General features: G+C 43.7%; 1 protein-coding gene across 1 annotated transcript in view; it reads left to right on the forward strand.

The window, feature by feature from the left end:
• LOC308676249 (cell division cycle protein 27 homolog) overlaps positions 1-20,561 on the forward strand; it is a gene marked incomplete at both ends in the record, with an annotated part of 185,951 nt that overhangs the window by 49,293 nt on the left and 116,097 nt on the right.

Raw genomic sequence — 20,561 nt, forward strand, 5'->3', positions numbered from 1 at the left:
GACGAGTAAACTGTTTGCTTGGAGGAGTACCTTCCCGCCAAAGAGCACCATGCCATCCCTGCAACAAATCGAATCCTTCTAAACTCAACAATCGATTATTCCTTAAACTTATCCATTCCTTGCCCCAAACTAAAAGGGCAGCCTGATAGTAAAGTTCCCAATTCGGCAGGCCAAGGCCCCCTCTTTCCTTAATTTCTTGCATCATTTTTTTTCCAATCCTGGGCCGTTTCCCCTGCCATACGAATCTAGAAACTACCCCCTCTAACTCTTTTAAAAATTTCATCGAAAGTTTAACCGGTGCTGTCTGGAAAAAAAAATTCCATTTTGGCAAAATATAAGATTTCACCGTGGCTACCCTTCCTAATAATGACAACTGTATCCTACCCCATTTTCCCAAGTCCATTTTTGTTTGTATCAGTAATTTAGAATAATTATCCTCCCTAATACTTGAACATCTTGTTGGAGGTGTGGTAGTTTAGAAGCTACCTATTTTCACATGTGCTGGACTTGTAGAAATATAAAAGCTTTTTGGATTAAAATTTGGTGGAACATTCAAAAGATTTTTAAGAGAAAGATAAAGTTTTCTCCGCAATTGTTTTTATTGGACATGTTGTGACTCAGGGTCAGCCTGTGGGTCCGACAGCCGGCTCCGATGTATCGGAGGACTCAGATGTGGGGGAGGAGGGAAACGAACCGGCTGATGATGATTTGGAGACTTTGCAGAGTCCTCAGCCGGGAACCTCTGCTCAGCTGTGTGAGCCCGAGAGTGCGGAGGATGATGACCCACAGCTGGCCCTGTTCAAGGACGCCCGACGCAGGAGGCAGTCGAGCAGGGACAAACAAAGGAAGGCTATGGGACTCCTCGGGAGGAGGCACAGGGAGACCACGCCCTGAGCTCTCTATAAAAGGAGTGTTTGGGGAGGGGCTGGTTGCTGAAAGCAACTCTTTTGCTTGAGAAGATAAGCTCTTGTGTGTTTACTATTAAATCTTGGCAGAAGCCTTTTAGCCTTGGACGCTTTCCAGTCTCTTCTTTTGATTAGGGGTGCGAGAAGAGGGCTGGTTCAGAACAGTTTGCTTTCAGCCACCCACCCCTTAATACTACGATGGAGCAGCTTCTTGCCGAGAATGCCCAGCTCAACCAGCAACTCACCTTGCTGGCCACTCAGGTGGCACAACTGCAGGCTCAGGTACATGCTGCCCCCCCACCCAGGAGGAAATGTCAGATAGCTATGCCGGATAAATTTGCTGGTAAACCAGAACTGTTTCCTGCCTTCCTGGGACAATGCCAGCTTTATATCAGCGTGAGAGCAGCTGATTTCCCCACTGACCGAGATAAGGTGGGATTCGTGTTGAGCCTTCTGTCGGGAGATGCAGCTCGTTGGGGCACGCCTCTGTTGGCACAGCCTAGCCCTTTGTTGGATAACTTTGGGGGGTTTTGTGACCATATGCGCCTCATGTACGAGGACCCGATTAAGGCGCAGACCGCCACCCGACGTCTGAAAGCTTTGAGGCAGGGTCAGCGCCCCCTACAGGCCTATATCAGCGATTTCCGGCTGCTTAGCCAGGATTCCGCCTGGAATGAGGCTGCGCTCGTGGATGCCTTTCAGGATGGCTTGTCAGAGGAGATGTTGGATGAGCTGGCCCGCGTGGACATTCCCTCAGACCTGAATGGGCTGATCCATCTTTGTCTGCGGATCGATGCCCGGCTGCAGCAGCGTAAGAGTCGCCGTGCCACCCCACAGACCCCTGCCGCCCCTGTTGTGCGTGAGCCCCCAGTCCAGAGGGAGGAGCCAATGGAGCTGGGTGCCGCCAGGTCCCGTCTATCGGTGACGGAAATGGACAGACGACGATCGGAGGGGTTGTGTTTTTACTGTGGGGACCCTGGACATTTGGCTGCTTCTTGCCCGAAGAAGCGTCAGCGGGCGTCAGTGACCAAGCCGGCCCCGAGAAAGTCCCCTGCTTTGCTGTCGGGAAACGGCCCGAGCCCGATCTAGACGGTGTGAAAGATCGGGCGACCCACAACGATCACGCCGAGCGACGCCGTTCCGACGGTGCCTGTGAACCTCCACGGCATTTGATTCTGGAGGCACGACTGATCCTTCCTGGCAAGCCAGAGGGGATTCCGGTCCATGCCTTAATTGACTCTGGGGCTACCACTAACTTTATGGATTCGGCCTTTGTGGCCAAATGGGCTGTTCCCCAGTGTCCGGTGGATCCGCCCATGCTTGTGGAGACCATCGATGGTCGAGTGCTCCTGTCCGGGCCTATCACGGCCGCCACGCAACCCGTGTGTATGGCCATCAGTACCCATGTGGAGGCCATTCAGTTTTACGTCACTTCGGATCTGCACTTCCCCGTGGTCTTGGGACTGGCGTGGCTCCGGGCGCATGATCCACAGATCTATTGGTCTCAGAACTTGGTCACCTTCCCAAGTTTGCAGTGCGTGGACCACACCCGCCATATCTGTGCCGGCCAGGTGGAGGGTTCCCCAGGGGTTTCCTTGCCTCCCGAACTGTCCGACTTTGCTGACGTGTTCAGCGAGTCAGAGGCGGACCAATTACCCCCGCACAGGCCCTACGACTGCTCCATTGACCTAGTCCCTGATGCGCCTCTCCCAGTGGGGCGTTTGTACTCCATGTCGGAGCCCGAGTTGGCTGCATTGCGGGACTTCCTGACAAAGAACTTGGCTCGTGGTTTCATCCGGCCCTCGTCCTCGCCAGTGTCTGCGCCCGTGCTCTTCGTCAAAAAGAAGTCGGGCGAGTTACGGCTTTGCTGTGACTACCGGAAACTCAACGCCATCACGGTGCGTAACCGCTACCCGCTGCCCCTCATCCCCGAGCTCTTGGACCGACTCCGGGAGGCTAAGATCTTCACGAAACTGGACCTGCGTGGAGCTTACAACCTCGTCAGGGTTCGGCCGGGTGATGAGTGGAAGACGGCGTTTGGTACTCGCTATGGACATTTCGAGTACACGGTGATGCCGTTTGGCCTGACCAACGCCCCCGCTGTGTTTCAGCATTTTATGAACGACATCTTTCGGGATCTGTTGGACCAGTTTGTTGTGATTTACCTGGACGACATCCTGATTTACTCCCCGTCGCGTGAAGCGCATCATCAGCATCTCCGTCAGGTCCTGCAGCGCCTCCGGAAACATCGGCTGTTTGCCAAGTTGGAGAAGTGCCAGTTCTACCAGGTGACCATTGATTTCTTGGGCCACCGCATTTCTCCTGAGGGCATCGCCATGGAACCGAGTAAAGTTGAGTCGTTGCAGAGTTGGCAACCCCCGCGTCGCGTGAAGGATGTTCAGCGACTTCTTGGATTTGCCAACTACTATCGGACATTCATCCCTGGCTTTGCTGCCTTGACAGCCCCCCTCACCCGGCTCCTGCAGAAGAAGACTCGGTTCCAGTGGAACGCCCCCGAACAACAGGCGTTCCAAGCTTTGAAGGACGCCTTCATGAAGGAGCCCATCTTGAAGCATCCTGACCCGCAACGGCCGTTTGTCGTGGAGGCGGACGCCTCCGACATTGCCATTGGGGCCGTGTTGCTCCAGGCAGCGACGCCCAACGGTACCCTTTTCCCTTGCGCGTATCACTCTCGGAAATTGAATCCCTCGGAGCGCAACTATACCATCTGGGAGAAGGAGCTGCTGGCCATCAAGGCGGCGTTCGAGGCTTGGAGGCATCATCTGGAGGGGGCGCGGCATCAAATCGAGGTCCGGACGGACCACAAGAATCTGGAAAGCCTGCAGACCGCTCGGAATTTGAACCAACGCCAGATCCGGTGGTCCCTCTTCTTTGCGAGGTTTGACTTCCGGGTGCGGTACATACCAAGCGGGCACAACCAGAGAGCGGATGCTCTGTCCAGGAAGCCCGAGTACACCCGAGTGGAAGACAAGCTTCCGCCCAGGACCGTGATCCCCGTCGAGTCTTTTGCTGCGGTGCGGGAGCCGGTGGATATACGGGCTCGGATCCGGGAGGCGCAGCAGCAGGAGGCGTGGGTGGCTCAGCGGAAGGAAGAGGTGGGGCCAGATTCGCCTTGGTCGGTCACGGATGGACTCCTGTATTATCGTGACCGGCTCTATGTTCCAGGAGGGCCACTCAGGGGACTCGTCCTCAGCCAATGTCATGATAACCCGGCTGCGGGGCATTTTGGCCTGTTCAAGACTCTGAACCTGGTCTCCCGTACATTCTGGTGGCCCCGAGTCCGACACGATGTCCAGTCTTATGTCACCTCCTGCGTCCCATGCAGGCAGGCCAAGTCAGCGACAGGGGCCCCGCCTGGTTTACTGCAGCCTTTGCCAACGCCCAAGAGACCCTGGGGGGCTGTGTCCATGGACTTTCTGACGGATCTACCCCCATCCTCCGGCTTCACGACAGTGTTTGTGGTGGTGGACATGTTGACCAAGATGGCGCACTTCATCCCCTGTCGCGGCTTACCGTCAGCTCGCGCCACTAGTCGCATGTTCATCCAACAGGTGTTCCGGCTGCACGGCCTTCCCGATAGAGTCGTCTCCGATAGGGGGGCCCAGTTTACAGCCCGCTTCTGGCAGGAGTTGATGCGTGCGTTGGACATTAAGGTTTGCCTCTCGTCCGCGCATCATCCTCAGACCGACGGGGGTACCGAGAAGGTCATCGGCATCTTAGAGCAGTATCTGCGCTGCTACGTTAACCTGCAGCAGGACAATTGGGTGGACTATTTGGCCATAGCCGAGTTTGCCTTTAACAACTCGCAGCACACCTCCACGCAGATGACACCGTTCTTGGCCAATGTGGGTTATCACCCCCGGTTTTTCCCCCTTTCTCCCGTGGACTCACCGGAGCCGGCAGCGAACGAATTCATGGCGGAGTTACAGGCGATCCATCGGTTGGTGCGACGGCAGCTGGAGAAGGCCAAGGCCGACTACAAGAGGTTCGCCGATCGGTCGAGAAGGGATACGCCTCCACTATCGGTGGGGGATCGGGTCTGGCTGTCCACCAGGAACCTACCATCCACTCGGCCGGCGAGGAAGCTGGACCACCGTTACCTTGGACCGTTCCCAGTCGAGGCCGTCATCAACCCGGTCGCCTATCGTTTAACTCTGCCACGTTCCCTGCGCGTGCACCCCGTCTTCCATCGGTCCTTGTTGGTCCCCGAACAACCGGCTTGTCCACTTCGCCAAGCGGAACCTCCCCCATCAGGACCTCGTGATGGCGACAGCACCCCCGAGTACGAGGTCGCCAGCATCAGGGATTCCCGCTGGCTGAAAGGTCGCTTCCAGTACCTGATCGAGTGGAAAGGGTACGGGCCGGAGGACTTCACATGGGAAGACGCGACCGCCGTTCATGCCCCTGCGTTGGTGACTGCGTTTCACGAACAGTTCCCATCCCGACCGCATCCGGATCGGCAGACCCGGGGGAAGGGCCCTGCGGTGCGGGATAGTGTTGTGACTCAGGGTCAGCCTGTGGGTCCGACAGCCGGCTCCGATGTATCGGAGGACTCAGATGTGGGGGAGGAGGGAAACGAACCGGCTGATGATGATTTGGAGACTTTGCAGAGTCCTCAGCCGGGAACCTCTGCTCAGCTGTGTGAGCCCGAGAGTGCGGAGGATGATGACCCACAGCTGGCCCTGTTCAAGGACGCCCGACGCAGGAGGCAGTCGAGCAGGGACAAACAAAGGAAGGCTATGGGACTCCTCGGGAGGAGGCACAGGGAGACCACGCCCTGAGCTCTCTATAAAAGGAGTGTTTGGGGAGGGGCTGGTTGCTGAAAGCAACTCTTTTGCTTGAGAAGATAAGCTCTTGTGTGTTTACTATTAAATCTTGGCAGAAGCCTTTTAGCCTTGGACGCTTTCCAGTCTCTTCTTTTGATTAGGGGTGCGAGAAGAGGGCTGGTTCAGAACAGGACATTGTTGTAGATTGTGATGTTAAAGAAACTAACTTGATGTTGAACATGATAACGGCAGCACGGTTACTGGTGGGACAATATTGGAAGAAGGATAGTTTGCCCACTGTAGAAGAATGGGTGTTTAAAGTTTCAAATCTTGCAGAAATGTCTAAGATTTCTGCTTATCTGAAGGATCATTCACAGGAAAGATATATTTCAGTTTGGAGGAGATGGATAAATTATATTCAAAACAAATATGGGACTAAAAAGTACCATTTAGCTTATGAGTAGATTTTAGTGGGATATTGTTATTGGTACGTTGTTGGTAGTTATGTTAAAAGAGAGTTAAAGCGCATTATGAATTTGGTTAATTGTATATTATGTATAATTTTTATTTAGAATATGATTATTGTAACTATAATCCTGTATTTAGCTCTGGGAAGTGGGTGGGTTTGGGGTGGGAGGGATTTGGGGATATATTGTAAAATTTTGTTTTTGTAAAACTCTTTAATAATAATAAAAAAAGAACATCTTCCCATCAACCAAATTCCTAAATATTTCACCTTCTTCACGATTTTAAACCCTGTAATGTCCTCTAACATCTGTTTACTTCTATTCGAAAGATTTTTCGTTAATATATTCGTCTTATCTTTATTTACTTGTAGACCGGCCACATTTCCAAATTCCTCAATCCTTTTTAGTAATTCCGTGCTGGATTCCAGAGGGTTTTCCAAAACAAAGACCATATCATCTGCAAACGCCTGCAGTTTATAAATTTGGTCTCTTATCTGAAGCCCAGTAATCTCCTCATCTTTCCTTATTATTCTCAATAGGGGTTCTAAAGTTAAAATAAATAAAAGTGGGGAGAGTGGACAACCCTGCCTAGTGCCCTTACAGATATCAAATTTGTCAGTTAAATTCCCATTTATCAACAGTCTCGCTTCCTGCTTAGTATAGATTGCTTTATTCATATTACAGAATTTAGCCCCAAACTCCATATGTTCCAACTGACACATTATGAAATCCCAATTAACCCTATCGAATGCTTTTAGAGCATCGATAAATATTAAAGCTAATTGTTTATCTGGTCGGCTTTCATAATACTCCAGAACATTTAATATAATTCTGAGATTATCCTTTATTTGTCTAGTGGGAAGGAACCCATTCTGGTCTGTATGTATGAATTGGTTTAAGTAAATTTTTAATCTATCAGCAATTATTGTCACAAATATTTTATAATCTGAATTAAGAAGGGATATTGGCCTATAATTTTTAATATGCTTTGAAGGGGAGTCATCCTTAGGGATCAAACTAATATTTGCCTCGAACCAAGTTTGCGGGACTATAGCCTTATCCAAAATTTCATTAAATAGATCTTTCATATGTTTTCCAAGTGCTTCCACTAATACCTTATACAATTCTGCAGGAATTCTGTCAGTGCCTGGGTTTTTTGACATTTCTGTTGTCTTACCGCTTTTTCAATTTCTGCTATTGTTATCTCCTGATCTAAGGCCTCTTTCTCATTAGGAAGTAACTTAGGAAGGTCTGACTCCGTCAGGTATTGTTTAATCCTCTCCTCAGGAACCTTTTCTTCCTGATATAATTCTGTAAAAAACTCAATCGCTATCTTTTCTTTCCCTTCTTTATTTTTTTTTTATTTTAATCCCATTTATATCCCGCCCTTCTCCGAAGACTCAGGGCGGCTTACAATCTAAGCACAAATCAAATGTGCTTAGCAATAGCCTTCATTCTATGTATATGCCTGCTTATTAGGGCTTTCGCCCCCCCCCAGCGGCATTATTACAAAGTCAGCATATTGCCCCCAACAATCTGGGTCCTCATTTTATCTACCTCGGAAGGATGGAAGGCTGAGTCAACCTTGAGCCTGGTGGGATGCGAACCTGCAATAATTGCAGGCAGCTGGTGTTACTTAAGGAGGCATTAGCCCACTGCTCCACCAAGGCTCTTTATCCCCTATCAGTGTCCCCCTCTTATCCTCTAACTGCTCAATTCTTCTACTTTCCTTCTCTTTCCCTATTCTATAGCTAAGCCATCTCCCTGGCTTATTGCCATATTCAAAATAGTTCTACCTCACCACCCTAATTTGACGTGCTATTTTCTCTTGATCCACAAGGTTATGTTTATGCCTCCAAAAATCCACCTGCTCCTTCCCATACACTTTCTGTGGGTTTACCTGGAGAGACTTCTCTGCCTTAGTAAGTTGCTCAGCAATTTCCCTCCTACTTTCCTCCTCCTTCCTACGTTTAACTGCCATCTGTTTTATTATCAAGCCTCTCAGATAAGCTTTAGCCGTATCCCAAACTATTCGTAGGGGCATCCCTTCTGTCCTATTTTCTAAAAAAAAAACAGGCTCATCTCTTGTTTAATTTTTTGTACAAAAACCATATCCTTTAGAATCTCCAGACTCATCATCCATCTACTCCTCACTCTACTCCCCCTTATCAACGTAATAGCTACCGGGTTGTGATCCGCCCATTCGTTCGTCAAAATCATGGCATCTTTCACATAAGATATCAGCCCATCTGACAATCATACCATATCCAACCTAGACCACAAGTTATGCCTGGGGGAATAGTAGGTATAATGTTGAGAGGCCGGGTTAATCTCACACCATATATCCCTAAGGCCAAATTCTTCGCACATATCCCTAAATACTTTGGGCAAGACCCTCCTATCTTTTCCTTTTTTCTTCTTCAAATCAACCCTCCCTGTTTTGGAATCCTTAGCCCTATCTACCACTAAGGACTCAGGGTGGCTCACAACAATAAAAAGTAAAAAAAAACATAAAATACAAAATTTAAAAAAGAATTAAACCATAAATGTAATAAATACATAACAATTAACCCAATAAAACCAAATTTAAAACTATGGTCAGTCCAGGCCCGATTGTTGGAACATCCATGTCTTCAGGTCACGGCGGAAGGACCAAAGGTCAGGGGCCATCCGCAGAGTTTATTGTCTTTTATACAGTTTTAACAAGCAGGAAATAACGCACAGCAAAAGCACTGTTTATTGGTGTACTCCCTAGTCAATCTTAAAGAACATCCAAACATCCCAGCCAGGACAGAGTTTCTCATATCTAGCTGGTTCCTGGCAGTCCTTGGCAGTGCTAATTGGAATGAACTCATAGACATGCGGATAACAGGATACTAAGGCAGGCAGGTGTTTTTTTTTGTTTTTTTATTGAAAAGTTTTACAATACATTTTTAAGATAGAAAAAAGAAACAAAAAAAGAAAAAACCCCTCCTCTCCCTCCCCTCTCCCCAACCCACCCCTACCCAACCCTCCCCCCTCCCCGACTTCCCAGAGCTGAATACAGGGTATAGTATTACAAACATAAGCTAAAATATGCTAACAACCCACCGTAGTGGTCCCTATTTTTCTACTTGCATTTTTACGTGCTTTCGAACTGCTAGGTTGGCAGAAGCTGGGACGAGTAACAGGCGCTCACTCTGCTACACGGCACTCGGGATTCGACCCGCCAAACTGCCGACCTTCCGATCGACAAGCTCAGCATCCTAACCCACTGAGACACCGCGTCCCTTGACGCAGAAGCAAATAATCAATAGCAGCACGATTTTGTAAAATAGCTTTTTGCAAAGCTTGCAGCTCATGGTTGATTGCTGAAATAGCTGAAGAAGTAGCATTAATTGTTTTTGCCAAATTACACGCAACAGCGTTAATGTTAAGATGAGCGCGAGCAGCAAGCGCTGGCACACCCACTATAGATATAGCCAAAGCTACGTATTCTGCTTTATTAAGTAAAGCTGTTTCAGAGTCACAGGTGCTATCTAGCGTGACTCCACGTTGAGAACGGTTTGAGTGAATTTGCTGTTTGGAAAGCAAAACAGGAATCAACCGGCTGAGACAACACTGTGCTTCACTAATATTAGCAGGAATGTAATTAAAAGTTTCTTGACCACATGTAAAAAACCATCTTTGCGGGAGCCAAACATGAGCAAAATTAAAGGAAGTTTCCTCAAAAGCTGTACAATTTAAAACAGATGAACTAATACGAAAACAGTGAGGTTTTTTACTTGAAGATGTACAATTAACTATTTTTGCGCATGTTATATTCCCAGGGACTGCTACTATCGGGGTGTGCAAAGCAATTACATCAGGGGGTAGATCATAGGCAGTCATCCCCCAACTAGATATAGTCCCATAGTTAAAGTTTTTATTCAATAGAAATTTGCTCAAGCCAGTGAAGTTTTGAATTGCTGCAGAAGGGGTACAAACAGGGATCAGACACGTAGAAAGCAAATTTTCCATGTCATACGATTCAGATAAGCAAAAGACTTCATTTTGTGTGATGTTAGCTAGCTGCACCCATAGGTTTTGCTTCATTCGCTGCTCAAGTGAATGTTTGGGTGAGATGACAGCTGCTGTCGCTATAGGGCAACAATTAATAATCAAGCATAAACAAATAATGGCTAAGGAATTGGCAGTTAAAACCGCAAGAATGGCAGCGCATAAATTATCGGGGGTTTGCTCCACATGCTGCTGTTGCAGCACTGCCTGCGCTTTGGTGGTCAGGTTTTTCATATCTCCCCACGTTACTGGATGGCTGGTCCGGCGAGATATTGGCCGCTGTGCCGTCTGTAAAGTCATTTTGGCCATTTCTGAAACTGGATTCGGGGACTGGTGCCACGACATCCTTAGCTGGGCGGACACAACGTGCTGGAATCCACAAAGGTCCTGTAGGAGCAAGCACAGCTGCGTATCCTCCTCCCCAAGTAATCAGAGGGACCGGCCGTAACCATGTTTTTTCTGGTAATGCCTGATAATATACTAGAGGGGGAGGCAAACTTGTTTTCTGTTGAAAGTGTCTCTGATAAGCGGTCGAATTTTGAATAGAGACATTCAATTGATTTAAGGTAAATAAAACTTTTTTAACCTGTTGTGTTACCCACGACAAATTGGGTACCCGAGATCCCTCCTTTTTTATTTGTTTGTGAAAACAGTCCTTAAAGGACCGATTAGCACGTTCCACTATGGCTTGACCTGTGGAATTGTAGGGTAACCCATGAGTAAGAACAATATTCCAGGTTGTACAAAATTGCAAAAAGGCCGATGAAGAATAGGCTGGGCTGTTATCAGTTTTTAAAGAGGAGGGTTTACCCAAGGCAGTAATGGCTGAAAAAAGATGAGAAATGACATGATTAGCCATTTCCCCTCGTTGAGGTGTGGCCCAAAGTGCTCCTGAATAGGTATCAATAGATAAATGAATATTCTTCCAGGGAGCCAAGGAGGGAACATGGGTGACATCCATTTGCCATAGTTGATTAGAGGCAAAACCACGAGGATTAACTCCCATATCCCCCGAGGGGGATGCCCCAGAACATTGGGGACAGGATGAAACAATTTGCTTGGCTTGGTCAAGTGGAATATGGCAAGCTTGTGCCAGCCTCCTGGCATTTTGATGAAAAAAAGAGTGACTGAAGAAAGGATCTGAAAACAAAGTAGGTAAAACATGAACAGCAGTATTGGCACAACTATTGCCTTCAGAAAGAGGTCCAGGAAGAGACAAATGACTGTGTATGTGAGAAACAAAATATAAATGCTTTCGGTCTTGTAGTAGTTGCTGCAAAGTTAAAAACAGAGCCATGAGATTGGAGTCAATCCTAGGTGTAATGTAAGCACCTGGAAGATTAAAAATAAGTTGACACACATAATGAGAGTCAAAGATTAAATTAAAAGGCTGTTGAGAAAAAGTATGAAAAGCTAAAATAGCAGCAGACAATTCTGAGCGTTGTGGAGACGACTGTATTACAGTGTAGGACACCTTCCATGTATCATCATGAGAATCCTTGTAAGCAATCACTCCCCTTATTCACCCTCCATCTGAAAAAAACAGTCGGATCTTGCAAAAGCGGAGAAGACGAAAGCAATGGGCGGATAGGAAAAGAAGAAGTCATTAAACACGCAAGCCGAGGATCTTTAGGCAAATGATATGCAATACAGCCCACATAGTCAGTTAAAGCACACTGAAGAGATAGGTTATTCTGAAAATAAAATTGAAAATCAGATTCCAATTTCCGTCAACTAGGTTAAAACTTACAAATCTAAACAAAACAACACAGAGTAATTTCTTTTAAAACTCAAAGATTTCAAAAAGAATTGTCTAACAAGTACTGCCTCCTCCTTCCAGAAAAACAAAACAAAACAAAACAAAACAAAACAAAACAAAACTGCAAGCTGAAACTGCAAGAGTGGGTATTAAATTTCACATCCACCCCCCTTCCTCAGACCAGAATTCTAAGCAGAGGGAAAAAACAGTTAAAACGACCAGCCCCCCCTTTCTTCTGTCTCTCTCTCACACTCTTAAAGGAACACAGCGGGGAGGGGGGGAGAAAGAGACTGGAGGGGGAAAAGAAAAGGTAAAAGGAATTTTACAAAAATCTCACTACTAAAAAAATAGCTTGCTCTATTCACATGCATTTTCCATAAATTCACTCACAGATCCCGCATAAAACTCTTCACATGCAAACACTTGCCATCGGTTTTCTTTTTCTTTTACAACAATAAAATCAGCAATTTACTGTTCCTTTCACAGCCTGGGACGGAGGTGGGGGTGGTAGGGTTTTGAGGGCTAACACACACACATTTACACATCAGCAAATTAACTCATTCACGTCCATTCCAACTGCCGGTATAAACAATTTCACACACAAAAATTTCATTTCATAGTTTCTCCAGGCAAACCAATCACTATTATTATAATTTCAGGGAGCTGTTCACAAGCCAATGATCTCCTTGTTCCAAATCTCTTTTTGTTTGTTTGTTTGTTTATTTTTAAATAAGGCCTTTTTGTTTATTGTTGTCAGAGGGGGTTTAGACCCTCTTCCAAGTCTTGGAATAACACAGAACAACATACACAGATAGTAAAAGAACATTCATTTAGACATATGGCTTGTCCTGCAAGAAGCGAGAAAAATCAACTTCCTGCTTGGCAGCCGTCGGGACAAGTCAGGAAAGTCAGTGCTTGGCTTTCCAGCTTGGTTTTTCTTCGTCTAACGACCCTTAAAGGGTCGGAAAGTTGCCCTGGAGTGGCAATGAAGGAGGAGGGATACTTCAGGAGCTCAGATCAGGGAGCACCTGATCAGAGCGAACTGTAGTATCCTCTGGAAAACAAAACGAAGAGAAAGGCTGTTTTAAATCTTCGGCCATAGGCGTCTCCGACAGGGAGCAAAGGATTATAAAGTGGCAGAATTTCAACTGCGTGTTGAAGCTGGGTGAGCAAGATGTTTACTTTTCTTCTCTTAGAGGACTATAAATGTTGAGCCCCTGATTGGAAAGAGCTGGAATGTAAAGAACCCCCAGAAGATTTACGAGCAGCAGGTAATTACATGGGGGAAAGAGACTTTTTGTTAAAAATACTGGACATTGATAAATAAGCCAAGGAGGACATCTAGTGGTGAAAAAAAGAACAGAATTTTTGCAATATTTGTTGACTGAAATTTAACCTTGAGAAAACAGCTGCAGGTGATAAGGCTATTTTGTTATGAGACTGGAACTTAAAGTTACTTTTATTGAATTTGACCAAATTTAAACAGACGTTGTTTTGGCTATAAGACCGTAAACTTCAAAATGACTTCATCGAATATTACCAGACTTATGAAAAAAACTGCTTCTGCACCCTCAGTAGGACAATCCAGTCCTACAACACAGGGATCTATTGAAGCTATGTTGCAAAGCGAAAAGATAAATACAGCTCAAAGTGAAACACAGACTTCTTTAAAAATTCTTAGGATCTTATGATAAAGAATCAAGAGACTTTGGAATGGAACCATTTAGAGATGCAAGAAAATCATAGAAACACACAAGCAACATTGGAGAAGTTAAATGAAGAAATTGTGGATATAAAGGGAAAATTTGAAACTCAAAATCAAATGATAATAAAAAATCAACAGAAGATACACAAGATTGAAGAAAAAACAGATGATAATGACAAAAAGATAGAAATGCTATTAAGAGAAAATGAAAAATTAGATAATGAAATCAAGATTTTATTTATTTATTTATTTATTTATTTATTTATTTATTTATTTATTTATTTATTTATTTATTTATATCCAGTCCTTCTCCCGAAGGACTCAGGGCGGTGAAGAGGGCAATACTTATTAAAAAACAAGATACAAAAATTAAAAACGATTAAACAAATGCCCATGAATAAGTTAACACACATTAAAAATAGATTAAAACAGATTAATAAAACCCAACCCCATCCCATCAGGCCAGGCCAGCTTGTTCGAAAAGGTAGGTTTTGAGATCGCACCGGAAGGAGCGGAGGTCAGGCGCCATCCGGAGCTCGACCAGAAGATGGTTCCATAAATCCGGCGCGCCCACAGAGAACGCCCTCCCCCTGGGGGACACCAGTCGACATTCTTTGACCGGTGGCACCCTGAGGAGGCCCTCTCTGTGGGAGCGTACTGGGCGGAGGGAAGTTGACGCCGGCCGCAGGTGCTCCCCAAGGTATTCCGGACCCATGCCATGTAGGGCTTTGTAGGTCATTACCAACACCTTGAATCTCACCCGGAAGACAACTGGAAGCCAATGCAGCTCGCGGAGCAGAGGTGTAACATGGGAGTGTCGGGAAACTCCCAACACAACTCTCGCAGCTGCATTCTGTACCAGCTGGAAACTCCGAGTGGTCTTCAAGGGTAGCCCCATGTAGAGAGCGTTGCAGTAGTCCAGACGAGAGGTCACGAGGGTGTGAGTGACCGTACGTAAGGCATCCCGGTCTAGATAGGGCCGCAACTGGCGCACCAGGCGAACCTGGGCGAAGGCCCCCCTAGTCACAGCTACTATATGATCTTCCAGAGAAAGCTGTGAATCTAGGAGGACTCCCAGGTTTTAGAGATGGCAAACGCGGAACACTATTTAAGGTTCCAAAATATTCCTGAAGATAGAGAGGAAAACATAGAAGAGGTGATTATTGACATCCTGGAGGAGGCTCTGAAAGCAGACCGAGGGAAAATCCAACTCGAATTAGATGGGATATTCCACTTCAATTCAAGCTACGCAAGAAGAAATAAGTTACCAAGAGAAGTACATGTACGGTTTACAAGGAAGTCAACAAGAGATGAAATATTATGGAAAGTAATAGGGGCTGCCCTTGAGGACCACGCGGAGGCTTCAACTGGTGCAGAATGCAGCCGCGCGAGTTGTTATGGGAGTTTCCCGATACTCCCGTGTAACACCTCTTCTCCGTGAGCTGCATTGGCTTCCGGTTGCCCTCCAGGTGAGATTCAAGGTGCTGGTAATGACCTATAAAGCTCTAAATGGCTTGGGTCCAGATTATCTAAGGGAACACCTGCTGCCGGCATCAACTTCCCATCATCCTGTGCGCTCCCACAGGGAGGGCCTTCTCAGGGTGCCGTCGGTTAAGGAGTGCCGGCGGGTGATCCCCAGGGGGAGGGCATTCTCTGTGGGCGTGCCTGCCCTTTGGAATGATTTACTGGTGGAACTTCGGACCGCCCCCGATCTGCGTTCATTTCGCCGGGCCCTATAAACCTGGTTTTTTTATCTATCAGGCCTGGACTGAAGGGGTTTTAGCTTTTAATATTGTTTTAATTGTTGGGCTTAATTAATTTAATCTATTTTAATTTTATACTATTTTTATATTGTATTTTATGCTGCCCTGTAAACCTCCCTGAGTCCTTCGGGAATAGGGCGGTATAAAAATTTAATTAAATAAATAAATTAAATAAATAAATAAATAAATAAGAGATGAACCAATACAATATAAAAATAAAGAAATTGTGGTTTTAAAACAGATACCTAAGAGAGTCAGAGATTCACGAAGACAGTACCGTTTTTTGACTACCAAGTTGATGGCTAATGGCATAAACTTTAGATGGCTGATGCCAGAAGGCATCTTAATAAACTGGAACAATACAAGATATAGACTTGATTCAATTTGGAAAGCAGAAGACTTTGAAGAGAAGAATAGGTCAATCTTGGATGAAAGAGCAAAAAGAGGTCAAGGGGAGAGTAAAGAGCAGAAACCAACAGAAGAGAAGACTCAAGGAGCAACTGCACAAATAAATGAACAGAAAGAGGAAGACCCCCAAAAGGGGGAGGATGAAGGACTTGTCAGAGAACAAAGGACTGCTAGATCTGTTAGACCGAAATATAAGTAAATGGAAATGGATAAAGAAAGTGGAATTTTCTCAGTAAACATAAATGGACTGAACTCTCCAATTAAAAGAAATAAGATTTTTAGGAAATTGCAGAAACTGAATTTGGATATAATTTGTTTGCAAGAAACACATATAAAAGTACAGCATTATAAATTATTGGAATACCCAAAAATTGGAAAACTTTATTATGCATCAGCACAACAAAAAAGAGGAGTAGCTCTATATATTAAAGAGACAATAAATTCGAAAATGGTATATTCAGATGAAGAAGGAAGGATCTTAATGGTAGAAATCTATCTACATCAAAAGCAAATATTATTAGTGGCAATTTATGCACCAAATAACAATCAAGAAAAATTTTATAAAAACTTACATAGAAAAATAATAGAAATGGAGTATCAAAATATTTGTTTATTAGGAGATTTCAATGCAATAACAGATGGAAAAATTGATTATAAAAGTAACAAAACAAGGAAAAATGGTAGAGGAAGATTACCTAAGACATTTTTTGATATGGCGGAGGAGATTGGAATCCAAGATATTTGGAGGGAAGTGAATCCACAAAAATTACAATATACTTTTTATTCAAATAGTCAGAAATCTTGGTCAAGAATTGATATGATTTGGATGACTGTTGACTTGAGAATGAATGTGCAGGACATTGAAATAGAAATAGACACATGGGCAGATCATAATCCTTTGAAAATGACTTGGAAACGAACACAAAAAAGGCTAAGATGGACTTTAAATTGTTCCATATTAAAGGAAAAAGAATTTATAGAGTTAACAAGAAAAGAAATGGAACTCTTTTTTAAAGAAAATAAGAAAGAAGATACTACGATACAAAATCAAGGATGCCCTCTATCCCCTCTGTTATTCATTTTCACTTTGGAAGTTTTAAATCGAAATATAAGACAAGATACAGAAATCAGAGGTTTGGAGATAAAGGGTGAAACATATAAATTACAAGCATTTGCTGATGATTTGGTATTTATTTTAGAAGATCCCTTGATGATTCCAAAATTGTGGGGGAAATTAGAACAATATGGTGAAGTAGTGGGATTAAAAATTAATAAAGAAAAAACTAAAATAATAGTTAAAAATTTTACAGATAAGCAAAAAAGTCGAGTGACAGAAGTGACAGAGGTACAGATAGTGAAAAAGATAAAATATTTGGGTATATATCTATCAGCTAAGTGCTCAACATTAAAAGAAGATAACTATATAAGGTTATTGAAACAAATAAAGTTAGACTTGGAAAAATGGAAGAATTTAAAATTGTCACTTTTAGGAAGGATAGCTACAGTCAAAATGAATATATTGCCTAAGGTTTTATTTTGTTTCAGACAATTCCGATAAAACGTGGGGAAAATTTTTTACAAGAGTTGAATTCTTTAGTTTTGAAGTTTATATGGCAAGGAAAAAAAGCTAGAATAAAGATAAAAACTTTGCAAGATACTAAGGAAAATGGAGGCTTTGGGTTACCTGAGTGGGCTTTGTACTATCAAGCATCGGTATTAACATGGGTGAAAGAATGGATAATGCTTAGGAATAAAAGGTTGTTATATTTGGAGGGACATGATTTACAGCTGGGATGGCACGCGTTTTTGTGGTATGGGAAAAACAAAATTCATGGATATTTTCAAAATCACTGTATTAGAAATGCTTTGATAACAGCATGGGGAAAAATTAAAATGAAAATATATGTAAAAATTCCAGGGTGGTTATCAACAATTGAAGCTTTTTCACACGTAAACCTGTTAGACTTTGAAAAAACTTGGACGTATAGAGACATTTTAAATATTGATGGGACATTAAAATCTAAACAAGAGCTGGAACATCAGGGCATCAACATGTCATGGTGGGTACGCTTACAAATACAAAATAGATATGAAAAAGATATGAAAATGCATGGATTTTATAAAGAACAAAACGTGTTTGATAAGATATTACTAACTTCTGATGAGAAATTAATTAAAAAAATTGTATAACTTTTTGTTAACCTTAGAGATGGAAAGTGAACAAATTAAAGGGACAATGACGAGGTGGGTGGAAAACTTTGGTTATAATATAGAATTAGAAGAATGGCAAAAATTGTGGGAGAGAAATTATAAATTGACAATATCAACTGCATATAAAGAAAATTTGTATAAAATGTTTTATAGATGGCATTTACCTCCAGCTAGATTAGCAAAAATGTTTAAAAATATATCAGGCAAATGTTGGAAATGTAAACATAACTTAGGTACATACTATCATAATTGGTGGACATGTGATAAGGTAAAGGCTTATTGGAAAAAAATACATGCTTGGCTAGAAAAAATATTAGGAGAACATGTAGCATTTAATCCTGAATTTTTTTTATTAGGTATATTACCAGAAAAGACTAACAAACAAAATATATACTTGGTTTTACATATTGTAACTGCAGCAAGAATAAGCTATGCACAATGCTGGAAAAATGAACAAATACCGTCAGAAGAAGAAGTAATAAAGAAGATATTGGAATGCGCAGAGATGGATAGATTGACTATGAGACTAAAAGACAAAGAAGAATCAGAATATTATCAAAGCTGGAATTTATTTTATAAATGGTTAGAAGAGAGAAACAAAGAGTAGGATCTGACTATGTATTAGCATGTTATGAACCCAGTTCGCATGTTGTTTGAAAAACTAACATATGTATGTAGAGATTAAAAAATAACAATATTTTTTTAAAAAAAAGAAGCGAGAAAAATCAGGAGTTGATTCCAACCAAACACGGTTTTATAGGGCCCTTTAACCATCTCCCATTTTTCTCACCATTCCAAGTCCAAGCTTAATGTTCCAAATGTACAGATATAAGTATATAACAAAACAAAACACACATCAATTTGGAGTCTGAGGCCAAAACAGACCTCCCCTTTTAATTAAAAGGAGAGGATCATTTATGGTTACTTACAATTTATCCCACCAACTTCAAAAGACAGTGGGGAAAGACTAAAAGGAATATTGAACCTGGGATCTTTTGTAGGTGTGAAGTAGGAAGTGTCCTCACCTCCGACAAAAGAATCAAATAGTCCAAAGAGCCAGATTAAAAGAAAAAGACAGAAAAAAACCCCTTGCTTTTGGTTTCAACCTCTGATAGAAAAGGCTGCGAGATGCTGCAGACATCCCCCCCCCCCCCGGATTTCAACATTCCGTTTTAAAATGACCAGGTTTTCCACAGTTATAACACTTTCCTTGAGGCTTGCTGCCTTGCGATAAAGCGGCTGCCAATAAATTGGTTTGACAAGAAGCTGTTCCTATATCCTGTAATCTGTTAACAAAATCAGGATACGGCTCAGTAGCCTTCTGCCTGATGTTATAGAAGGCTTGATGAGGTTTGCCAAAAACAGGCACTTTTCCAAATGCTTGGTAAGCATATTCAGAAGAAACCTGTAGAGTGGCAGCTGGTAAAAGAACTTTAGCATCAACTGGAGCAAAGAGACCAGACCCATCAGCAATTTCTTCTATATTCCCCCCCTTTTTTTCTAATTGTTCCTCTAAAATTTGCCTCATGGGGGTATACAATGGCCGTGAAGAAGCAGAAGAATTAATCTCTTCATGAGGAGCTGAAGGTTCAATTAAAGATGATGTAGGGGAAAAAATTATTCTATCATAATCAGATGGAGGTTTTGTGGTCAATTGTTGTCCTGCCAAAGCATCAGAGCCAAATTTTTCCACTGCTTGACGGCATTGAAGCCATAGATGTAATATCTGAACTGTAGCCCGGGGTTCAAGATGTAAAGTATGCCCTATCTTTACCCAGTCCTGTAAAAGGAGCATCCTGTGCTCCGGATACCAAGGACAATGTTTCCCTATCTCTCCAACGAGCTTCCTTATCTCTGCCTCACGTGCTTTAAGCCCTGACTTTTGTAGCAGGAAGTGAAATTCCTCTACATGCTGCTGCTGTTGGTGAGATAGATTGCAACCCATACTTACCTCTGAGGGGTCCCGTAGGACGAAGGTGCACCTTGGGGTCTATTCCAGATGAAGGTAAGTATGTTGAAAGTTGCTCCCCCGGAGGGAGGTCCCTGTTGATTTGTTTTTAAAGATTTGTGGGCCCTGTTCGGGCGCCAGCTGTCGGATTCAGAGACCAGTCATCGCAGGGTGTCCCAAAATGTCTGTCTGCCTACTCAGAGTTTATTGTCTTTTATACAGTTTTAACAAGCAGGAAATAATGCACAGCAAAAGCATTGTTTATTGGTGTACTCCCTAGTCAATCTTAAAGAACATCCGAACATCCCATCATGGCAGTGCTAATTGGAATGAGCTCATAGACATGCGCATAACAGGATACTAAGGCAGGCAGTTTTCTGCACACGGTCCCTTTCATATCCTTGACCTCCATCTCTACATATAAAAATTTTTCTTTGATATTTGTCTTACTTGAAAGCTAGGATCGAACAGAAATGGGACTAATTGTTTCCAATGCTTTCCTTCTTCTGTAGAGCTTATTCATCTTTTTTATTAATATGATCCATGCTGGCTTGCATAATTTTTAATTTG

Source organism: Vipera berus (genome assembly GCF_964194415.1).
Source record: "Vipera berus genome assembly, chromosome: W".
In the NCBI taxonomy this organism is placed as follows: Eukaryota; Metazoa; Chordata; class Lepidosauria; order Squamata; family Viperidae; genus Vipera; species Vipera berus.